At 34.5% G+C, this 8,202-nt stretch overlaps 1 long non-coding RNA gene across 1 annotated transcript in view; it reads right to left on the bottom strand.

Moving 5' to 3' along the window:
* Positions 1-6,187: 6,187 nt before the first annotated feature.
* LOC111085789 overlaps positions 6,188-8,202 on the bottom strand; it is a 13,444-nt gene continuing 11,429 nt past the window's right edge. Inside the window, exon 3 of the long non-coding RNA XR_002610580.1 lies at positions 6,188-7,053. This is a non-coding gene — a long non-coding RNA (uncharacterized LOC111085789). The remainder of the gene's footprint in view (positions 7,054-8,202) is intronic.

Genomic DNA, 8,202 nt, shown 5'->3' with positions numbered 1-8,202 from the left:
TAACATTAACATATAAAAAACACTCGAATAAGATGTTATTAACCATAACATTAACATATAAAAAACATTCAAATAAGATGTTATTAACCAAAACATTAACATATAAAAACATTCGAATAAGATGCGATTGACCCTATCCCTCCTTTTGTTTTTGCTTTATCGGGATTTAGATCCTTGTTTGGACCTGTGAGGGTCAGGTGCAGTCTAGACCTTTTCCTCCCGCATCGTGGGTGTTGTTTAATTTACAGCATTTTTATATACTGTCAAATGTTGGTCTCTACATAAAAGAGGGTATTGCTTTCATAAGTGTTTATTATATTTACACTAAGATATAGTTGCTAATTCGAAGTCCATATATTCCATTGTCGAAATAGGAATTTAGTAATTTTGAAGAAGGTTCGCTTCTATTTTCAACTTCGTCACCGAACGTGACAGAGGTTATGTTTTCACCCCTGTGTGTTTGTCAACAAGATTTCTCGAAAACGGCTGAATAGATTTAGACGAAAGTTGGTATACATTTAGCCTATAACCCAGTTTAGAAGTGATTAGTTTTTGGAGGGTCAAGATCACTACCTGGTCACGAAAATAAAAAAAAAAGCTTCCTATCTGTTGACAAGGAAACCGATTTTTCATACTATTTTTCTTCTATAACTCAGTCAAAAATGATCGGATTTTCATGAAACTTGGTGGACATATGTCGAATATTATTCCTCATTGATAACGGCGGATATACGAAAACATTTTCGTATTTTTTGAGGACCAAATTTGATCAACGCTAAGTAGTGGAGGTATGAGTTCTACTGAGTGACCTAGTTACACCATGAGTTCTACTGAGTGACCTTCAGTTACACTATGAGTCTTACTGAGTGACCTTCAGTTACACCATGAGTTCTACTGAGTGACTTTCTAGTTACACTATAAGTTCTACTGAGTGAGTTTCTAGTTACACTATGAGTTCTACTGAGTGACCTTCAGTTACACTATGAGTCTTACTGAGTGACCTAGTTACACCATGAGTTCTACTGAGTGACCTTCAGTTACACTATGAGTCTTACTGAGTGACCTAGTTACACTATGAGTTCTACTGAGTGACCTTCAGTTACAATATGATTCCTATTGAGTGACTTTCTAGTTACAGTATGAGTTCTACTGAGTGACCTTCTAGTTACAGTATGAGTTCTACTGAGTGACCTTCTAGTTACACTATGATTCCTATTGAGTGACCTTCTAGTTACAGTATGAGTTCTACTGAGTGACCTTCTAGTTACACTATGAGTTCTACTGAGTGACCTTCTAGTTACACTATGATTCCTATTGAGTGACCTTCTAGTTACAGTATGAGTTCTACTGAGTGACCTTCTAGTTACACATGTAACTAAAATAAAATTAGTACAAGTAAAACCTAAGTGAATATTACATTTGAACCAGAAATAACAGTACCTTCAATTTTTGTGTATAAAGATCTTGGACCTTATGAGTAATTCTTGGTCTATTAATAACTAAAAGGTGACCAGTGTGACGAAACAGCACACAAATGTAGTCTTAAGTTTGTTTCTCATGTTATACCAATAAAGGTATGGGAGGTTGACTCAGATAGAAACATTAATTATAGAATAAATAGAGCATGCAACAAACACTTTGAATATTTATAAACTGAGACAGAGAAAAAGTATTTATCCACACAACAAACGCCATAAATATTCAAGATATCATATGTAATATCAATGATTTAGTGATTTTAATCTGTCATGTTTTCAAAGTAATATTTCTTTTTATTTTGAAAAGTTTGATGTCTATTTTTAGTTAATGTTCTGCGTCAATTATAAATCCGAGTCTGTGGTATTAACTCCCAAATTTAAAAGAAGATTCAAAGAATAAAAACTTTGTTTTGGAATTTTCTCCAAATTAAATTTCTACCCAGTAATGAAATAGCAACCAAAAAAGTGACCTTGGAATAATCAATAATCAATATCTAATAGATCCTTCTACCGCTTTCACTGATATCGATCAGGCGTGGTTGCTACTATCATAGAATTAGAAAATATGAGCTGTTTTTGTCTGTACAATGTCCCAATACTTAATTGGTTTCTTATATTCAACTGACGCCACAAAAATGCTTATATGAACCATTTCTGAGTTGGACAATAGATACATTTAATTTTATGAGCTATTTTCCTTCCTTCTCCCAATATTATTCTTACAACCCTCTACCATTGAACACCATGTTCGTCCTTCTACCATTGAACACCATGTTCCGTCCTTCTACCATTGAACACCATGTTCCGTCTCTCTACCATTGAACACCATGTTCCGTCCTTCTACCATTGAACACCATGTTCCGTCCTTCTACCATTGAACATGTTCCAGTGTACTCTATTATTTGTTTAAACTTCTTTTTCAGAGTTTCCAAACAAAGCTCATCCATGTCTCATTCGTTCTTTCTTTTTCTTCCTTTGGAAAGGTTAAAATCTTGGTCATCTTTACACGTGAAATCTGACTGCAACCTTTTTGTGTATATTTTCCTTGTTATTGCGAACAGTTCTACTACTTATTATAATATCATGCATATCTTGTACTTCTGAAGGTGTTTCAACTATGTTTGATGCTGAATTCATCAAGTGATATTATTCTCCCTTCAGGATGTTTTCTTGGATATCCTTGCCTCTTATTAGATATTAAACTTCCAGTTGGAGCTAATACTAACTGTTTGATCAACGTATCATTGAGCTTTCTGTTCATTGCGTAAACAGATAATTTGTGTTAGTTTTTCACTTCCTTATTATATTTTTATTTTTCCGAGTTTCAGTTTAAAGTTTGTTAAAATTGCAGAATATTTGGACCAATTTTTACTGGTCATTCATTCAGGTCATTTGTAATAGGTGTGTAAAATACATGAGTCGTTATTAAAATGTGTATGCCCGGATTAAGTCCACAGTAGTTGACGCACATTTATGTCCTGATGATATTTACTTACGAAATACATAATTACTTTTACTGTGTGTGGATATCACAGTAAAAAAAGTCACCGTTTTACCACGTTATTATAAGTTTTGTTCAACACTCAATCAAAAAACAACACCGATAAAAACTTCAGAGAATTTTTTTTCTGCCTCAATTAAAAAATCTTGGTACAAGCTAGAATAAAGACAGTTTGTGTAGAAAATCTTACAAACAGAAAACTTGAGACCATATTTTATGCTGAACATTTATTTGCCATGAATGTAAGTATTTTACTGTTCCAATTCTGGCCAATAGAGGGCACTATAGAGAACCTAAATAACTGCAACTGCAAAATTTTGCAGTCATGCACGATAGTACTTTGAAAATGAAGTCTATATATAGTGTCAAAAATAAACTTTGAAAGTTAATAAATATGATAATGAAACTACGGTTTTGATTTTCCCAAAATTGTTCTGTTCACTTATCATTATTGTCCTCTGTGAGTTATACAAAATTCGAGCACCAATCGTGCTTTATTCTTCCTAAGGTATAAAATTATTAGTAAAATAATGAGATATATATATATATGAATTATACTTTGTGAACTTGAACACAATTTGTGAGTGAGGAGTTTAACCTCTAATACTTAATAAACTTTGTGAGTGAGAAATTTAATCTCCAGTACTTAATACGCTTTATAAGTGAGTAGTTTAACCTCCAGTACTTAATGCACTTTGTGAGTGAGAAGTTTAACCTCTAGTACTAAATACGCTTTGTGAGTGAGAAGTTGAACCTCTAATACTTAATACGCTTTATAAGTGAGTAGTTTAACCTCTAATACTTAATACGCTTTATAAGTGAGTAGTTTAACCTCCAGTACTTAATGCACTTTGTGAGTGAGAAGTTTAACCTCTAGTACTAAATACGCTTTGTGAGTGAGAAGTTGAACCTCTAATACTTAATACACTTTGTGAGTGAGAAATTTAATCTCCGGTACTTAATACGCTTTATAAGTGAGTAGTTTAACCTCCAGTACTAAATACGCTTTGTGAGTGAGAAGTTGAACCTCTAATACTTAATACGCTTTATAAGTGAGTAGTTTAACCTCTAATACTTAATACGCTTTATAAGTGAGTAGTTTAACCTCCAGTACTTAATGCACTTTGTGAGTGAGAAGTTTAACCTCTTGTACTAAATACGCTTTGTGAGTGAGGAGTTTAACCTCCAGTACTTGTTTCTTTACCCTTCTACAGTCGAGATTTGATCCCTTGTAAGAGGCCATGGTTTTCAATCATTAGAAATATTTCACCAGAACCTGACAAACCTTATAGAGTATGTTTCATTGAACAATCGGAAATGTTTCTTTATGTTCTTGTTGTTGGAATTATTTTAGCTCTAAGTTAGTTATATGAGTTCTGTCCACCACGGGCACTCAAACCCTGAATTTTAGCGATGTAAAAGTCCGTCGACACACCCAAGGACTTATGCTTATTACACACTATGTTTAGTACATTCATAACTTGTGTGATCATGTTAAATTATAATTATCTGTAGTTATTCCAAAAATAAGTTACGATTGCTTTGGTTGTTTTCGAGCAAAGCCACATAGGGCAAACTGTGTGTGATTGTCTTCCTTATGTAACTGACCCATAAATCTAGAAATGCAGACTTTCAATTTTTTCAGATCTTCATCCTCTAGTGTCCTTTGGTGGCCAAATTCTGGAACTGTTTTAGCAATTTATGCACACCCAAATATTGCATTAAAATCAGTTAATATTCAGTGTAGAATATCCACTCTTTGGATTTTTCTGTCTGAGCTTTGAGGACGTGGGAGCGTTATGGGAGTAAAGGTTAAATCCCACTACTTGATTAGGGTAGTCCAAGATTTGACGTTGGGTGGATTTTACTGGTTGCCTTACCTCTAGTGCATCAAATTACAATTATGGTCGACTCTGCGCAAAAAGCTCTTGTATAGCTTTTCACGAATATCCGAAACAATTATTTGCCATACTGTTGATTTAAGTAAACATTTTATGAATTTAACTTTGGATCTGTAGAAAAATGTACTAAGGTGAAAGCTATTTGTATGTACACAAAAAGTGTACTGCAAATTAAAGTGATTTGGATGTACCTGAAAAATGTACTTCAGATGAAAGTAATCTGGATGTGCACAAAAAGTTTACTGCAGATTAAAGTGATCTGAATGTACACAAAAATGCAATTCAGCTGAAAGTGATCTGAATGTACACAAAAAATGTACTTCGGACGAAAGCGATCTGGATATACACAAAAATGTACTTCGGATGAAAATGATCTGGATGTACACAAATGTACTTCGGATGAAAGTGAGCTGGATGTACACAAAAATGTATTTCTGATGAAAGTGATCTGGATGTACACAAAAAGTGTACTTCGGACGAAAGTGATCTGGATATACACAAAAATGTACTTCGGATGAAAATGATCTGGATGTACACAAATGTACTTCGGATGAAAGTGAGTTGGATGTACACAAAAATGTATTTCTGATGAAAGTGATCTGGATGTACACAAAAAAGTGTACTTCAGACAAAATTGATCTAGATATACACAAAAATGTACTTCAGATAAAATTGATCTGAATTTACACAAAAAGTGTACTGCAGATTAAAGTGATCTGGATGTACACAAAAATGCACTTCAGCTGAAAGTGATCTGGATGTACACAAAAAATGTACTTCGGACGAAAGCGATCTGGATATACACAAAAAATGTACTTCGGACGAAAGTGATCTGGATATACATAAAAATGTACTTCGGATAAAAATGATCTGGATGTACACAAATGTACTTCGGATGAAAGTGAGCTGAATGTACACAAAGATGCACTTCAGATGAAAGTGATCTGGATGTATACAAAATGTATATAAGATTAAAGTGATTTGGATGTACATAAAAAATGTACTTCAGATGAAAGTGATCTGTATGTACACAAAAAGTGTACTGCAGATTAAAGTGATCTGGATGTACACAAAAATGCACTTCAGGTGAAAGTGATCTGGATGTACACAAAAAATGTACTTCGGACGAAAGTGATCTGGATATACACAAAAATGTACTTCGGATGAAAATGATCTGGATGTACACAAATGTACTTCGGATAAAAGTGAGCTGGATGTACACAAAAATGTATTTCTGATGAAAGTGATCTGGATGTACACAAAAAGTGTACTTCAGACAAAATTGATCTAGATATAACACAACTATGCCATATTTCAGTATTTTAACACATATCGTTTTGCATACTTAACACCTTGCTACAGTATAATACAACTATCCCATATTCCACTACGTCAGCATATATATAGTTCCTGAATTTGTAAACGAAAATTATTATACTCTGTTTCTACATTATGCGTACAGTTATTACAGTAACCTTTAATGTCCTTATTGGTCAACACTTTCAATATGTTTATTGAAATAATTGCCTGTTGTTTTTTGAGAACACCACTTTCAGTCACAAACATTATGTCTCATTGGTAAAAGAAATTTTCACTGTCCTCGTTAGTAACCACTGCCACAGCAGGAACTGTATAGTAGTCTTTAAAAGCGGAATTTCCAAACCTTCCATCATAATTACTAGCGAGAAAACTGCTTTTATCGAACCCTCCACCAATGACAGCACCCCTGCCACTCTGTAAATCATTGTTGCTGAAGCCATCAAAGTTAGCCCGGCTTGATTTTCTGGCTTTCAAACTTTCACCGTGAGGACTACCAAGTCTTCCCGTTTGGCCTCTGCCGTTGACATCTTTAAAGTTTCCACTACTGCCATCTCTAGGCCCGTCGTCTTGAAAACTTCCGCTTACCCGACACCCAAGTCGCTCAAGGTTGAGACGTATGCATCTACAGCACGATTACAAACGATACCAAAAATCTGTCTGTTTTCATTCCCCCCATCTCTTCCAGATCCTGTCTACAGCACGATTACAAACGATACCAAAAACTTGTTTGTTTTAATCCCCCCACCATCTCCTCCAGATCCTGCAGCGGCCGGTTTTTCGTGGTGTTCTTTGGCGATTTGGGAACTTTTGCCGTGGCTATGTAGACAAACGCAAGGACTGCGGCCATAGTTGGCTAGAAGACAAGAGAAAACGTTGTTACCGTACATAAAAACTACTTTCCAACACCCTTGTAGTTTCTTTGTTAACCTGGTTATCGCAATACAAAGTTAAATGTTCTTAGGTAAATCTTACCATACCGAAAACCTGGAGTCAAAAATTCAAACATATTTGTTTATTGATGAAAGAAAAAACAACTATTGGTTGTAATTTGATGTTATAAAGCATACACTATGCATTTTGTTAGACGCAAATATGGTTCTTGCTAAAATTAAGAATTTTCTACTAAAAAGCGTCCAAACCATCTCTCTTTTAACATATTAAACATCACGAAAAAATTGAACACGTGTACAACTTTATAGATCATATTCTGTTAATAAAACTATTCACTACTTAAACCTGTATCGATATATAGATCATATTCTGTTAATAAAACTATTTACTACTTAAACCTGTATCGATATATAGATCATATTCTGTTAATAAAACTATTCACTACTTAAACCTGTATCGATATATATAAATATATATTCTTCTTTATAAAGATGGGCTTAGAAATCATTGCAATATTAATAAAGTATTCGGTTACAGCCATCACTAACAAGGAGTTCTATGGGTATGTAATAAATAAAACACACATTGAGATTCCTACACCAAACTGTTAAAGTAAGTTATCTGGAAACATAGAACACAACTAACGTACTTACAACAACATCCATTGTGGTGTTATTGGATGGATCTTTCCTACACCAAACTGTTAAACTAAGTTATGTAGAAATATAGAACATAACTAACGTATTTACAACAACACCCATTATGGTGGTGTTGAATGGATCTTTTTTACACCAAGCCGTTAAACTAAGTTATGAAGAAATATAGAACACAACTAACGTACTTATAACAACACCCATTATTGTGTTATTGGATGGATCTTTCTTACACCAAACCGTTATACTAAGTTATGGTGGTTAAGGCACTCGACTCGCAATCTGAGGGTCGCGTGTTCGAATCCTCGTCACACCAAACATGCTCGCCCTTTCAGCCGTGGGGGCGTTATAATGTGACCGTCAATCCCACTATCGTTGGTAAAGTGTAGCCCAAGAGTGGCGGTGGGTGGTGATGACTAGCTGCCTTCCCTCTAGTCTTACACTACTAAAGTGGGACG

The sequence above is a fragment of the Limulus polyphemus genome, unplaced genomic scaffold, assembly GCF_000517525.1.
Source record: "Limulus polyphemus unplaced genomic scaffold, Limulus_polyphemus-2.1.2 Scaffold619, whole genome shotgun sequence".
Classification (NCBI taxonomy): Eukaryota; Metazoa; Arthropoda; class Merostomata; order Xiphosura; family Limulidae; genus Limulus; species Limulus polyphemus.
Note: the sequence above shows the minus strand (reverse complement) of the source record. Positions and strands in the feature narration are given on the sequence as shown.